Source organism: Henckelia pumila, chromosome 4, assembly GCF_033568475.1.
Source record: "Henckelia pumila isolate YLH828 chromosome 4, ASM3356847v2, whole genome shotgun sequence".
Classification (NCBI taxonomy): Eukaryota; Viridiplantae; Streptophyta; class Magnoliopsida; order Lamiales; family Gesneriaceae; genus Henckelia; species Henckelia pumila.
In genome coordinates this window covers 160,474,011-160,490,857 of record NC_133123.1, presented here as the reverse complement: position 1 = coordinate 160,490,857, position 16,847 = coordinate 160,474,011, and the positions used below count along the sequence as shown (strand labels likewise).

Below are 16,847 nucleotides of genomic sequence, written 5' to 3'. Positions count from 1 at the left end.
TGAGGCATTCCCTGGTGAAGGTCTATATGACAATCTCTCCAACTACGACTGGAGAATCTTCAGAGTAATGTCATCATGGTAATGACTGTACAGATGCAAACATCAAGTAAGTCCCCACCAATCCTCTGGCATCCGGTACTTGATCCAAGTCTAGGATCCATATGAGTAGAAGTTTTGAAAATTCGGACACGATCCATGGCTCATGTCCGTACTTGCTGGAATCCCATAAACCAAATCTTCAGAAATCCTGCCAATGATGATAGTCTTCAAGCAACCTAATCGCCACATCATCATCTCTTCCATGATCTTATCGGTCCTACAAGGATAACCCAATATTCTTATTACTATCTCCCAAGTCTTTTGCATGCATGCTCTGATACCATAAATGTAGCGACCCGACCTGGATCCACTACCTAATCAGAGTTTAGAGCATAATTGAGCATGCATTAAATAAATTGCTGCAAAAGACTTAAATACAAGCAGACCGACGAAATACAATCGGTTAAACAAATTCGATTATACAACCCAATCGAATAAACTTAAATAAAACCTACAGCTAATCTTGTTGTCTTCAAGGGTCACTGGCATCTCCAAGCTCCTGGTGCTCAATCCTGCACATACACCTGCCCCATCGAATGGGGTGTCCAGATACACAAAAAATACTGGACGTGAGCTCTAAGCTCAATACGCAAATACAGATAAACATACAAATATTATGCATGCAAATGACAGGGTATCCATATCTAGGATAACTGTATACAAACTGCTCAAACGGGCGCCTGGGACATGAGCTCGTCACATCGGGGTCGCTAACCATTGTGGCCGACCACTCACTCCCGAATCTCGGACGCGGACCACGGAGTCCTTTAGATGTCAGTACCTGGCTAAGCTCGTCGGCCGCAAGGGTACTCAACATCAAAACGTCCAAACAGGGCTGAGCAACCCTAACTGGATCATTTCAAAAGATGTGCAGGCAGGGGCGGAGCCAGGATCACGTAAGAGGGGGGGGCCAACAAAGAAGAAACTGGAAGCGTAAACACAGACGGATAGATTTTTGACTTTTTTTAAAAAAAAAAGAGAGATATTATTAGAATGAAAAAAGAATAACAAGAGAGGGGGACCATAGCTATACATGCGTCCTTCGTCAGCCCACTAATGGCGACTGCCTCAAAACATAGGCACAGCTCCGCTCCGACGCCGGGATCGCTCCGCTACTTCCGGATTTCCAATAGGACGCCTAGAATTCCCTAGATTTGACTAGAAAGGCTAAAAAAAGAGAGAAAAGAGAGGAGAGGTGCGAGTTGGAATGAAGCCTCGGATCCCATATTTATAGACGCGGAACGGAACGTCCGTTCCCCCATCGTTGCGTCCGTCCGACGAATGTTGCGTCTGATGTCCCATCACATTCGTAAGGAATGACGTTATCTTGCTGACGTCACGGATGACATCAGATGGCCAGAACGTTGCATCCGTTCCACGAACGGTGCTTCCATTCCTGGTCACCCTTCGGGCCATTTCCGTTCATTCTGAGTCGATTTATGAAGTTCGTTAATCCAATAGAAATTTCCTTAATCATGTTTTACTAAATCTAAAAATGCTCATACAATTAATTACATATTAATCGCTAAATATGGATACGGGTCACTACATTCAATGTGATCTGGATCAGACGAACATGGTGATAGTGATGCATCCTCAACTAGAGTGTATTCTTCATGAGTATGAGGAGGACTTGGTACAACTACCAAGGCAAGTTCATTCACAACGTCATTTTCTGATGGAACGCCTGTATATAGCAGAGATGGAATAACATTGAGAATTTCATGCATTGGATCAATGGTAGCTGCTGTGTTGGTTCGAAATCAGCCTCAATTCATCTGTTTTATTGTTGTTGGAAGATTTGAGTCAAGTATATGCAATTTCTTTGGCCACCAAGCAAAGTTAATATGATTTATGCTATGTTCTTGCTATTATTTCGAATTTTTCATGATGTTTGAGCTAGGGTTTTGAATTTTTGATGGAAAATCAGTATTATTCTTGAGAAATTTCGAAATTCCCTTGTGTTTTTTTGTTAAAATGAGATATGAAATGATTTGGGAGATGAGATTTGGTTCGTCTTGCATGATTTCGAAATTTTCAGAAATCTCAGTAGGGTTCATGCTTGTGATTCAAAATTTATGTGTGTTTTGGAGCTAAAATGAGTTATGTTTTGTGAGTTTGTTGGCTCTTGAAGTTACTTGCTTGATTCAAAAATTTCAGCTTGTTAACTTGTGTCGATTGAGCACGTTTTCTGAATTTTTGGATTGATGATGTTTAAGGGCTGCCTAGGCTCGGTTATTGGAGTTTGAATGGTGTTATCCTTGCTGCATAACTAGTGAAGATAATGATCTTGTGCCTGATACAGTAATAAATTCTTATCTGTCTTCATCCCTTTCAAACATCAACGTCGCCTACATAGCTGGACCACCAACAGAGTCGCCGTCGTAGCGAGATATCGACGGACGAGAAGAACCAAAATTCATGTACCTTTTGATTATTGATCCATATTTTCTCGTCCCTGTTTGATTTTTTTTTTTATTTGTTTTTGGTAACCTGTTGCTTTAACAGAACAGAAGGTTAAGTGGTTTTCAAACCACTTGTGATCGGTTTTGTTTCTGTTTATGCTAGGAGGATGAATTCTTGTTTGTGTTTCTGCAGGGAAATGTATAAATTTTCAACACATGGTCGATATACATAAACTAAGGAGTGATGTAAGTATGAGTAAGTCAAAAGTGATTGAGAATTTGATCTCTTGATGAAACTTGATTCTTATTGTTTATACTGTTTATTAATTTATTTTTGTGGGTTCTTTGCTATTTCATAGGTTTCTACTATCTTTTGAAGTTTTGACATTGTCAAAATTTGCCATGGAAAACTAGGATAGTAGTAAGTTGTGTTTTGATGTTCAAATCTCAATGTGGCCCTAGAAAGCATAGACATGAGTCTCATATTAACTTCCTCGCTTCACATCAAAGTATTTTGCGTACTCAATAAAATTTTAATACTAGAGACACGATTATGTTCCTTTTGCTTATGTGTGGAGTAGATTCACTTTGGTTGTGGCAGGGAAGTTACGTTTTTCATTTGATGCGCGGATCAACCATTACCTAGATCGAAAGAATATATTGTTGTTAAACTGTCTATACCTTATATATGATGCAATGAAAGTGAATGAGAGTATTGAGTTAGTTCAGTAACTATGATTAGATACGAAAATTTTCCGATTCGATTTGGATGATCTCCTATCATGATTAATTCAAGATTTTAAATATATATATATATATATATTATCAAAGTTGATTCCCTTTGATAGAGATCAGAAAATAGAAATTGAGTTCTATGGGATGGTTTAGGATTATAAAATTATCTTTAAATATAAAATGGTACCAGTAAAGCTAATACATTATCTTCGATTGACATACGTCAAACACGAATGAAGCAAATGCCACTTTCTTGGATGGTCTTGAGACGTTTGCAATTTCATGTAGAGCTGTACTGATGTAGTATTTTTTGCTTGTCTTGGTACTCTGTTATATATGTAAATGTTTTATTGCAATCTAAGCTTAAGTGTGAATGTGTTTCTTCCTATAGATTATCATAATCTGGGGACACGAAACCGATCAATCAGCGGGTAAGAAGAAGAGGCTCAAGTTGATAATTAACTTGAACGAGTTCCAAAATTTAAAATATAAAACTTTTAATCATGAATTTATATTGTTCTGATATTTAAAAACATGGTGGATACCTCTCCTATGTGACACTTTAATATTTCTTTTACTCATATAACATGCATAACAGATGCATATAATTTGGCAGCTACCAGATTCTATTCATATAGCATGCATATATTTACTGCGATTCATAATTAAAAAGTAACTTTTCATGTACTTGTAAAGTTATCAGTGGTATTGTCAACATGTTGAAAATATATGCTTGTAAACTTGCATTTGCCGAGTTTATTTGCTTTTCACAATGTCCACCCTTTGGCTTTGATTTCTAACCTGGAGGGGCTTGCTCTACAAGAACTTAAAATAACGTCTTTCAATGAATAACTTTAGCATTATCTCATATTTTCTTTTAGTGCTTAAGTTTATGTATTCATGCAGCAAAGAATCGGAAATGATTATTACAACTTAAAGAATTGGTGCTGACTGGCATGGTGATAATGGAAGCCTATGAGTGAGTTTAAGTACCCGGTAAATAAAATACTGACCACTATGTTGTTACCACAATTTAGAGGTCGTTCATCTTGTGATCTACACTCGAGCACTCGGATTTAATTATGATTTTAAGCGGTTCGTTGTTGGTATTCTTATATTAGTTTTGCACCCTCATCCACTTGTGTTAGTTCTCATACATGTAGCACGTTGTTAAGTTTGTTATTTATTGATGCTTTATAGCATTTAAATTTCCACATTGACAAGTGCTTATATATCAAGGTTTTTGTTTATTTGTTTCTTTGTTCAGTATATCCTGATTATAGACTTATGGAGTATCAACTGCATTTTTGCTGAAGGTTGATTGGGAAGCAATTTATTCCTGAAAAGAATGTTGTTCACCAACTGGATCTGATAACCGATCTTCTCGGCACACCTTCAATGGATATCATTTCTCGGGTATGGATTATTGAAACTTATTCAGTAGTATCAATAGTTTACAATTTACAAGTGTTTAGAGTGAGTTTTTTTATCCTACATGTTCATTGTTTTGAAATATTGTTTCCTTGTTAAGTTGCGCAATGAAAAGTCTAGGAGACATCTTACAAGCACGAGGAAGTAGCAACTTGTTCCCTTTGGGCAAAAATTTCCAAATGTTGATCCTTTGGCCGTTCGACTCTTAGAGAAGTTGCTTGCTTTTGATCCCATGGACCGTCGAGCTGCTAATTCTTTTTTGGTGTATTTTGTTGGTGGATAGCCACTTAGAAGTAACACGTTTGTAACTTGGAAAGACAAATATGACAATCATGTATCAATATTTTTGATTCAATGAAAATTTTTATTTATGTTTCAAGTTAAGTTAATTTGCTATCTACGGGAATTGTGGTGTGAAAAACGTTTATTTATTTCATGATACATAATTTTTTGGTGTCTTTATGAAGCATCAAAACTAAGAAATTAGATATATGATTCTAAATCTAATAAATGGCATTTCAAAATGTCCTTATAAAAAGCAAATAGTGGCACTTTTAAATGTTCATATAAATTAGTATAAAAGACATTTATATATGTCACAATAGTATGGTTGAAATGACATTTTAAAATGACGTAATAAATTACTTATAGTGATATTTTTTATTGTCATTATAAATAAATATACAAGACAAATATATGTGTCATTACAAATAATCTTTATTGACATTTTATGTTGTCTTGAAATCTTTAATTCATGACACTTATAAAGTTGGTATTAATATGTTATCTTGACATCTCAAAATGTCATAAAGGCTAAGACGACATTAGAATAGAGGACATTTTTCGTGAGTGTCACCAAAGCTTTAATGTCACCAAAAGTTCTTTATAAGGGCATTTATGTGTGTCATTAAAGGCCATTATTCTTGTAGTGATATATAGTATAGCCCTTGCTCTTCTGGATAATATAGTATACCGTTAGCGAGGGTGTGGGTATTCTTGACTTTCAAGTTCTGGTTTTGAACCGACATAGTCATCATCATCGATCAAAAGTGTAACTTCATCATCCTCCTATGAAAACAAGAGAAACCAACCGCCAAGATTAACGAAAGAAAATTCATAATTTATACCTCATCTTGCTCCGGAGAAGATAATAATAACAAGGTAAACATAGTGAAGAAGATGGTACCTTGATCTCACAAAACAAGGCCTTTTTCCCACCCACCACACAAACAACACCTCGAAAAAGAAGGCACCCATTACATCCATCCTCATGTGCCGTGAAAGTCAAATAGTAATATGCCCCGCCACAATTGGCCTTGCAAACCTTCACAAGCCTGAAACTCTCCAACTGTAAAGGAGAACAAATATTTTCTGTTTTTTTTTTTTTTTCTAAAATCAGGGCCGAAAATGTAAAATAATAATTTGCAATGCATGATTGAGTTCAACTTTGTCATGTACATTTAACGTGGTAGACAAACGTGAGTTGATTGAAATGGGGTAGGCACGTTTCATTAAATGTACGGTTTGAATTTTTAGTGTTTCATTTTTGAATTGTAATCTTCAAGTAAGACAATTTTGAATATGAAAGAAATTAGATCGTTTTGGAATATAATTCATTTCCTATGTTGTTCTTTCTTTTCCTTCCAACGCTATACGATTTACTCAATGATTTCAATTGAAGTCCTTGCATATAATATATTACTGGTACCCGAACAAAAAATACATGAAATAACTTGTCCAAACCTTCTTGTCGTTGTACAATATCAAAGCTAACTCCGCCAGATGTCTCAGAGGATTATATTTGTCTGCGTTCACAATACGTCACTAATCGACCACACAGTCCCTTGAATCACACTTCGAATATACAGAAGACGTCGAACACTTGCGTTTACGGATGTATCCCACTTCACGACTCATATCAACCCCAAATCAGAAGAAAATACAACTCAACAAAGAAAACCCTAATCGTCTTTTTGAGAAAAATATCACCATCAGTTTACAAACTCAACCAATCATCAAAACATGCACTCACAAATATTGTTATGGATTATGCCGGAGCTATCATGACGATAATAATTGCTGAATAAAATAATCAACAAGAACACCAAATATTTGCGCGGTTCACCCAATATAGGCTACGTCCACGGAGCTACTGCAATATTTTTATAATCGAAAAAATATTCCAAGTGTATACAAAACACTATATCTCACCACACCCAAATCTCGAGTATTACCGAGATTATAATTTCTCTAACTCGCACAAGAGAACACCTAAAAAAAACAACCCTTTTTTTTCTATTTTTATTCTCTTCTCTAATGTTAATACAAAAAAAGAAGAGAGGAATGGGATAATACGAATGGGGGAGAGGCTGCCTATTTATAGGGGAAAAGAAACGCGTGAATTAAATGCAGAGGCATTTAATCCACTTCCCCCACTCCCAACCACTGCCATCCACCTATTTGTCACCTAACAATTCTCTCACTTGAAGACTTGATTATAATCATGATTTTACACGGTCAATGCAGCAACTCATGCCTCCTCTTTCATACTTGCAGTTCGACTGAAGTTGAACACAACTTCAGCTTGTCAGTCGTCACCGCCTTTGTGAACATATCAGCTGGATTTTTACTTCCAGAAATCTTATCAATCATCAAGATTCCTTCTTCCAGAACCGATCTGATGAAATGGTACCGAACCTATATATGCTTCGTCCTAGCATGATAAACAGGATTTTTTGCCAAATGAATAACAATCTGACTGTCACAGTATAACGTGTTATCTTCAAGCTTCTGACCCAACTCCTCAAGGAATGATCTCAACCATATCATCTCCTTGCTAGCTTCTATCACTGCAACATACTCAGCTTCAGTAGTCGAAAGTGCAACAATATTTTGTAACTTGGACACCCAACTTACTGCCGTACCACCTAATGTGAACACATATCCAGTAGTACTCTTTCTGCCGTCTAGGTCACCACCCATGTCGGCATCTACAAAACCTTGTAAGACTGAATTTGTCTTTCTGAAGCATAGAGATGAACTAACAGTATCTTTCAAATATCTGAGAATCCACTTCACTGCTTTCCAGTGTTTTTTTCCTGGATTGCTCATAAATCTACTTACAACTCCCACTGCATGTGCTATGTCTGGTCTGGTGCACACCATTTCATACATGAGGCTTTCGACAGCAGAGGCATAAGGAACCTTATTCATATAAGCATGCTCCTGCTCTGTCGATGGTGATTGGTCTTTGGTTAGTTTGAAATGACTAGCCAAAGGAGTACTAATCGGTTTAGCTTCATCCATGTTGAATCTGCTAAGTACCTTTTTCACGTACTCTGCCTGAGATAACTTCAAGACTCCGTTCACCCTATCTCTTAAGATCCTCATACCAAGAATTTGTTTTGCAGCTCCCAAATCCTTCATTGGAAATTATTTTGATAAGTCTCTCTTGAGTTTATCAATCTTCTCCAGACAAGATCCTGCTATCAACATGTCATCCACATATAGCAGTATAATGATATAGGAACCATCAATCTTCTTCACATAACAACAGTGATCTGCCTGACACCTCAGGAAACTGTTGTTATTCATGAATCCGTCAAACTTCTTGTACCACTGTCTTGGAGCTTGTTTGAGACCGTACAAGCTCTTTTGAAGTTTGCATATCATTTTTTCCTTCCCTCGTACTTCAAATCCCTGTGTCTGCTTCATATAAATTTCTTCATTTAGGTCACCATGAAGAAATGCCGTCTTTACATCCAACTGCTCCAGATGTAAGTCTTCCTTAGCCACTAGTCCAAGTACTGTTCTGATAGTGGTCAGCTTCACCACTGGAGAAAAAATTTCAGTGTAATCAACGCCTTCTCTTTGTTGAAAGTCTTTTACAACAAGTCTTGCCTTGTACCATTTGCTGCCATCAACTTCTTCTTTGATCCGGTACACCTACTTGTTGTGTAATGCCTTCTTACCTTCCGAAAGTTCTGTCATCTCCCATGTCTGATTGGATGACAGTGAATCCATCTCGTCTTTAATGGCTAACTCCCACTTGATTGAATCATCATTTTGCATCGCTTCTTCAAAGGTCTCTGTTTCACCTTTATCAGTCAGCAAAATATAGTGAAGTGCAGGGGAGTATTTCTGAGGTGGTCTGATTATTCTCTACGATCTTCTGAGTTCAATCATCGGAGTTTGTGGATCAACTTCTTGTGCAGTTTCTTCTTCCTGGTTACTATCCTCCGAATCATTCATAGGAATATCTATCAATGGCACTTCATTTGACTTCTGGACTTCAGGACATTTATCTCCTGATGCAATTTCTGACTTGTCCTCGTACAAAACTTGCTCACTGAAAATGACATATCTGCTCCGAACGATCTTTCGATTTTGGTCATCCCAGAACCGATAACCAAACTCATTATCTCCATAACCAATAAAGAAACACTTCTTTGATTTCGGATCAAGTTTCGTTCTGCTGGCTGAATCGATGTGAACATATGAGAGACAACCAAACACTTTCAAGAACGAAAGGTTTACTCCTTTGCCGCTCCAGACCTCCTCTGGTATTTTGCAATCAAGTGGTACCAAAGGTCCTCTGTTGATTAGATACGCTGCAGTGTTAACTGCATCAGCCCAGAATGATTTTGGCAGTCCAGCGTGCACTCTCATGCTCCTGGCTCGCTCATTCAGGGTCTTGTTCATCCTCTCAGCTACACCATTCTGTTGAGGTGTACCAGGAATGGTTTTCTCCATCTTGATTTTGTTTTGTGCACAATACTTATTGAACTCAAAATCTTCATATTCTCCACCATTATCAGACCTTAAACACTTCACTTTCAAGTTGGTCTCATTTTCCACCATGGATTTTCACCTCTTAAAGGTCTCATAAACATCAGATTTATTTTTCATAAAATAAACCCAAACTTTCCTGCTCGAATCATCGATAAATGTGACATAATATCGTGAGCCGCCAAAGGATGTCACAGGAGATTGTCCCCATACATCAGTATGAATCAACTCCAACTCTGTTTTTTTTGGTTCTCTACCGCCTTTCGAAAAGCTCACCCTTTTCTGTTTTTCAAGAACACAACTTTCACACAATTTGTGTTTGACAGTTTTTAACTCCGGTAGCTTCCCTTTTGATATCAACATCTTTATTCCTTTCTCACTCATATGTCCAAGTCTACAATGTCATAGACTTAAGTTAGCTCCAGCATCCACAGCTGCTAACATGTCTCTGCAACTGGAAGTCATGTACAGGGTTCCAGTTTTCGTTCCTCGAGCAATAATCATGTCTCCTTTGCTCACTTTACAGGAGCGATCACCTAAGGTCACTTTATGGCCTTCGTCATCGAGCTGTCCCACTGAGATCAGATTTCGGGTCAACTTTGGTACATGCCTCACTTTGTTGAGCTTCCAGATGGATCCGTTTGACATTTTCAAACTGATATCACCCATACCAGCTATTTCCAACTGTTTTTCATCAGCCAAGAAAACCTTTCCGTAATTACCAGCAATGTAATTACTAAATACCTCACGATCACCGGTGGTATGAAATAAAGCTCCCGAATCCATAACCCACGAATCAACCGGGATTTCCATGGATAGTACTAAGGCATCATGTACATCCTCAGTAACAGCATTTGCATTATTCTTGGGTGATCTGCAGTCCTTTTTCATGTGACCAGTTTCACCACAGCTCCAACACTTCATTTTCTTTTCAAAGGAATTTTTGTCTTTTCCATTCCTTGACTTGGATCTGTCACGCCATCGGATAGAACCTTTTTCGATACTCCTGCCCCTACTTCTATTTTCGAGATTTAGGGAAGATCTCGATGATGTTGCTTATCCCGAATCCATCCTGCGAACTTCTTCACCAAGGATTCGATCTCTGACATCATTGAATTGTAACTTTCCTTTTCCAGCAGAATTGCTAACCGCTGCCCGCATCGGCTCCCAAACATTTGGTAAAGACGCCAAAATAATAAGTGCACGGATCTCATCATCAAACTTGATTTCAACCAATGTTAGCTGGGAAACAATCGTGTTGAATTCATTGATGTGTGCCGCCACCAAAGCACCTTCCTCCATCTTCAAGTTGAATAACTTTTTCATGAGGAACACTTTATTATTTGCTGATGGCTTCTCGTATATGTCCGATAAAATGGACATCATCTCCTCCGTGGTTTTTGCCTCCACCACGTTTTGTGCCACGTTCTTTGTTAGGGTCAATCGTATTACCCCTAACACCTGTCGGTCAAGGAGTTCCCACTCATCATCCTCCATCTTTTCTGGCTTCACCCCGGATAAAGGTTGATGTAGCTTCTTGCTATACAGATAATCTTTAATCTGTAACCGCCAGAACGTGAAATCTGTACCGTCGAACTTATTGATTCCAGGTCCCAATCCGTCATTTCCGGCCATCGCTTCTCTTGCCTTAATAAAATTTCAAAAAATCTTTTCTGATGTGGAAGATCGGACAAAGCTCCAACCACAGAGCATATTCAAAATTTTAAGAAATTTTTCACCAAGACTCCCGGACACCGTAACAGCTCTGATACCAGTTGTTATGGATTATGTCGGAGCTATCATGACGATAATAATTGCGGAATAAAATAATAAACAAGAACACCAAAGATTTACGTGGTTCACCAAATATAGGCTACGTCCACGGAGCTACTGCAATATTTTTATAACCGAAGAAATATTACAAGTGTATACAAAACACTATACCTCACCACACCCAAATCTCGAGTATTACCGAGATTATAATTTCTCTAACTCACACAAGAGAACACTTAAAAAAAACAACCCTTTTTTCTCTTTTTATTCTCTTCTCTAATGTTAATACAAAAGAAGAAGAGAGGAATGGGATAATACGAATGGGGAAGAGGCTGCCTATTTATAGGGGAAAAGAAACGCGTGAATTAAATGCAGAGGCATTTAATCCACTTCCCCCACTCCCAACCACTGCCATCCACCTATTTTACACCTAACAAATATATGCATACACGGTAATTTAAATGCCGATTAATACCTCGTTTTCCCCAAGAAAGAATAGCTCATCTTTGCATATACAGAGATAAAAGAGATTGTGGCGACGACAGGTTGTAGACGGCGCTTTTCAGAACCCTTTTGAGAATATATATATATATATATATATATATATATATATATATATATCAGTGTTTTCATAATCGAACCGGTGATCGAACCGGTTTACTTTAAAAAAAATGGTCCAACGGGTCGGACCGTTTTAATTGGGCGGTCGAATCGGAAAACCGTTTATATAATTTAATATAATAAATAATATATTTTGGAATTTTAAAAACTCAAAAATTATATAAATAGATATAAAATATATACTTAACATAGTTTAAAAGATAAATAAATATGTAAATATATTTAAAATATCAATTATAGTTATAAATTATTTAAATAATAAATTATTTATTTTTTAAAAAACCAATAATTATTAAAAAAAATTTAAATGAAGTAGAAAGTTCAAATAATAATGTATTCATATAAAAAAATATTAAATCTAATGTTTAAAAATAAAAAAATTTAAATTTTCAAAATAAAAAAATAAAAAAAATTCGAAAAACCGGTTCAACCGGTCGGTTCTTGGCCGGTCCAACCGGTTCTTGACCGGTTCTGACCGGTTGGACCGGTTTTCCGGTTTTTTGGGTCGGACCGGACCGGTCCGGTTTCGAAAATACTGATATATACTAGTAATCCGATATGTGTGTGACGTGATACATGAATATTTATGTATAGGCATGAGAGCATCCCTCTCTACATAATTCAGAAAAAATAAAGTGAACTGAAAAGGGGGATAAAATAAAAAAAATAGTGAAAATTAGAAATAATAAAAAGAACATGAATGAGTGGAGGGCATTTTTGGATTAAGACATCATTCTGCTTAAACTTAATAAATAGTAATATAATATAGATATATATATATAAACAAAAAAATATATTTAAAAAAATATAACCATCATTTTTTGTTTAAATTTTCAAAAATATTAAAGATATTGCATAAATACAAATAAAGATATGATTTAATTAATTTTTAACTTATAGATAAAGATAATACTAAAAATTCAAAACAAAGATGATATTATGAGTGATAAACTATTTTATTTAACAATTTTAAAATTTTAAAATATAGATAAAAATACGATCGAATTTAAATATTTTTCACAATAAAACAAATTTAATATTTGCTTTTAATAAGTTAGGTGTTTGTCGATATGCAATTATACATATACACAACAACAGTTACAAAACTGATATTATGAGTGATATACTATTTAATCTAAAATTTTTAAAATATATATGTAAATATGATTGAATTTTAAAAAATTAAAATAGGCTTTTCATGATAAAATAATTTTTTTAATAGGTGGTTGTTTTGCATATATGCATAAATACATATACATAGCAAAGATTAAAAAAATAATATTATGAATGATAGACTATTTAACTTAAAATTTTATCGAAAAAAATATGATTGAATTTAAAATTAAAATTTATTTGATCACTTTAAAAGATTATTTTAACTTAAAATTTTATCGAAAAAAATATGATTGAATTTAAACAAAATTTAAAATAATCTTTTAAAGTGATCAAATAAATTTTAATTTTTTCTTTTAATAGAGTTGTTGTTTTGCCTATAGCATATACATATACACACAAAAAAAATTCAAAAAATGATATTATTAGTGATAAACTATTTAATCAAAAATTTTAAAACTATAGACAAAAATACAATATCATTTAAAATTAAAATATTCGTGATAAAATAAAATTTAATTGTTTTCAAGGGAAAAATAAATTTTAATTTTTGATTTTATTAGTGTGGTTATTTCGAAATAATTGTAGTATTATGAGTAAATTATAAATTTGATAAAATAAGATTTTTATGATATTTTTCATGTTTGTAAATTCCAGCTGTTAGAAAGTCAAACTTATAAAAATTTTGTATGAAATACAAGTACAATAGTCTAGGCCCTGCTTGGTAAGCTTGATTAAGCCAAGATTGTTTAATTGTCCCACGTTTGACTCGTTTTCAAGGCATTCTGATTGGAAAAATGATGGACTAAAACTAGGGATGGTTTGGTACGATATACCGTATACCGTACCGAATACCGCATATCGTATCGAAAATTTCGATACCGAAATTTCCAATACCGATACCGTGCCGAAAATTTCGGTATACCGACTTTATACCGATTTTTTTTCGGTATACCGAAATACCAAAAATTCGAAAATCTTATACCGATACCGATACCAAAAATTTTCGATACGGTAAAGGCGGTATGACGGTATTTTGATATTTTTTGCCAGCCCTAACTAAAACACCGTTCATGCAGGACAGCTTTTCTGTTGTGTATCCGATCTTTAATTTTGCAGTAGTTAAGGTTATATATATGATGGTATTTTGGTCAAAAATTAAATAATTATCAAATTATCTCACATTTAAAAATCACACCAAACATAATATTCTTATCACAATATGTTACACATCTTTTTTTTTTATCAACCACTTATCAATTAACTTATTAATCATTTAATTATTTCATCTTACGTACCAAGCAGGCCTAGATATATTATAATTTTTTTTCAATATCATACTATTTTGGTTTGTTTATTTTATATATTTTTCATATTAATTTTTTTATTATACTTAATAAATAATATTTTATCATAACAGTATAGAATTTAGTGTAACATAATTAATATTATTAAACTGTTACGTGATTTATATTACAATAGAATTTTTATATTTTATTTTCTATCTTCATATTTCAAATTTAAAAATTAGCAAATTTTTATTTTAAAATTTAAAATGTTTCTCCTTTGTTTTTTTTCTTTTTTTAGATAAAATATAATTGGTAGGAACGCGGCTTGCCACTTTACCAAAAGCGATAGCTGGTGGTAATGGTGCAACTCAAATTTTTTGAATCGCACGTCAGTTCAAGTATCATGGTTCGATTGCTCTATCCAATAAGGACAACTATTACACCCTCAACACAAATATTGCATATGTAAACTTTACAATTATTGGATAAACAAATACCTAAGAAAAATTAACAAATTTATAAAATTATAATATTTGAAAGAATATTTAGATATTTTATTGAAACAAAATTAAACAAAACAAAACAAAATATATGCATTGTTTTAAAAACTTATAAGTTGTCAGGTCGTATTTTATAAATAAGCTTTAAAAGTGTTTGAGTAAACCTCATGTGTTTGATATTATAAAATTTTTTTATTGTCAAAATTATTAAAAAAAAATTTAATATTACGAAAGTAATGTAAATATAATATATATATATATATATATATAAATTAATTTTAAATTTATCATCAATGTTAAACATATGTTTAAAAAATAATTTTTTTACATTTAATTTATTAAAAAAATTGAAATTATATACAAAAAATGCATCTCTTAAGCTCGAGGACTGGGGGTGATCCTTAGGCAGTCAGACGATTCCGGTTTGCAATCCGTATCTCCTCTCTTCAGCAGTATCTCGGTTTTTCTCATGGTTTTGGTGTAGATAGTATCGGAAGTAAGGGGGTTTAGCCGGAGCAGTCAATGCTACCTGCCCGGGTGGGGATCCAACGGCTCGGATCACTCGGGCCGTTGATGCTGGCAGATCGGGCAGTGCCAGTCTGCCAGCATAGATGTAGCTGGTGTAGCCATGTTTTGGCAATCGGATTGGAAAGTAGATCTGAAAAGTTTTGGTCTCAGTCGCATTGATACCTTTGTTACTGAAAAGGTTATTATCGTTGCTTCATCGCGAATTTCTCACAGTTAGCTCGACATTTGACACAGCTTACTCGGAAGGGCGTAGACTTTGAGTGGTCTTTAGAGTGTGAAGAAAGTTTCTGCGAGCTTAGGCAACGGTTAACTTCTGCGCCTGTGTTGGCATTACCGTCAGGATCTTGAGGGTATGTAGTTTATACAAATGCCTCTTTTCAGGGGTTAGATTGTGTCCTGAATCAGAATGGGCATGTGATCGCATATGCTTCTAGACAGTTGAAGGTTCATGAAGATAAGTACCCAGTGCATGATCTGGAGTTGACGGCTATTGTTTTTGCTTTAAAAATCTGGCGTCATTATCTGTATGGCGAGCGATTTGAGAACTTCACAGACCACAAGAGTCTCAAGTATCTGTTCACTCAGGCAGAATTGAACATGAGACAGAGAGGTTGTATGGATTTGCTGGAAGATTATGATTGTGAGATCAAATATCATCCAGGAGCTACTAATCGCACCGCTGATTCTTTAAGTCGCAAAATGCGAGTGTCTGCACTTCAGACTTGTTCGGTGGCAAGTGCAAATGAAGATTGTTGTTCTTCAGGATATACCTTCAAGTATAAGAAAGGTATGCATAGTATTCAGATGTTTGCTATTTTGTCTGAGCCAACTTTGTATTCTCCAATTCGAGATGCTCATATGTCTGATCCGAAGACACAGCGTTTGGCTCGTCTAGCTAGGGATGATAGTACGTTTGGATTCCACTATCAGCCATACGGTTTTCTTTGTTTATCTGGCCGTATTATTGTTCCGAATGATGATACTCTGAGGAAGGAGATTCTATCCCAGGCTCATCGCACTAACTTGAGTATTTAGTAACAAAATGTACAAATATTTGTGTACAAGGTTTTGGTGGAAAGGAATGAAAAGAAGTGTATATCAGTATGTCTCTAAATGTTTGGTGTGTCAAAAAGTCAAGGCAGAACATCGAAGACCTGGAGGATTACTTCTCAGGTTACCTATTCCTGAGTGGAAATGGGAATTTATCACGATGGATTTTGTGACCCATTTACCGGTATCCTCGAGGAATTGTGATGCTAACTGGGTTGTGGTGGATCGCTCACCAAGTTAGCGCATTTCATTCCTTATAACCAAGACTACACTGTTGATCGTATGGCTCGCTTGTGCATCCAAGAAATTGTTCGACTTCGCTGAGTGCCTATGATCATTATCAGCGATCGAGACCCCAAGTTTACTACTAGATTTTGGGGGAGTGTTCAGCGCGCTATGGGTACTACTCTCAGTTTGAGTACTGCTTATCACCCAGAAACTGACGGATAGTCAGAGTGCATGATTCGTACTCTTGAATACATGTTGAGAGCATGTTCTTTGGATTTTGGTCCAAC

The 16,847-nt window shown here is 35.4% G+C and overlaps 1 long non-coding RNA gene across 3 annotated transcripts; it reads left to right on the top strand.

Moving 5' to 3' along the window:
• Positions 1 to 1,910: 1,910 nt before the first annotated feature.
• Positions 1,911 to 4,992, top strand: LOC140866930 (uncharacterized). 3 transcript variants are annotated; one of them, XR_012144997.1, is made up of 7 exons: positions 1,911 to 2,522; positions 2,698 to 2,750; positions 3,631 to 3,670; positions 4,146 to 4,235; positions 4,507 to 4,555; positions 4,587 to 4,655; positions 4,771 to 4,992. It is a non-coding gene; the product is annotated as an uncharacterized lncRNA (long non-coding RNA). The 3 variants fall into 3 exon arrangements; XR_012144999.1 differs by lacking the exon at positions 3,631 to 3,670; XR_012144998.1 differs by lacking the exon at positions 3,631 to 3,670 and having other exon boundaries at positions 2,698 to 2,760.
• Positions 4,993 to 16,847: the final 11,855 nt, after the last annotated feature.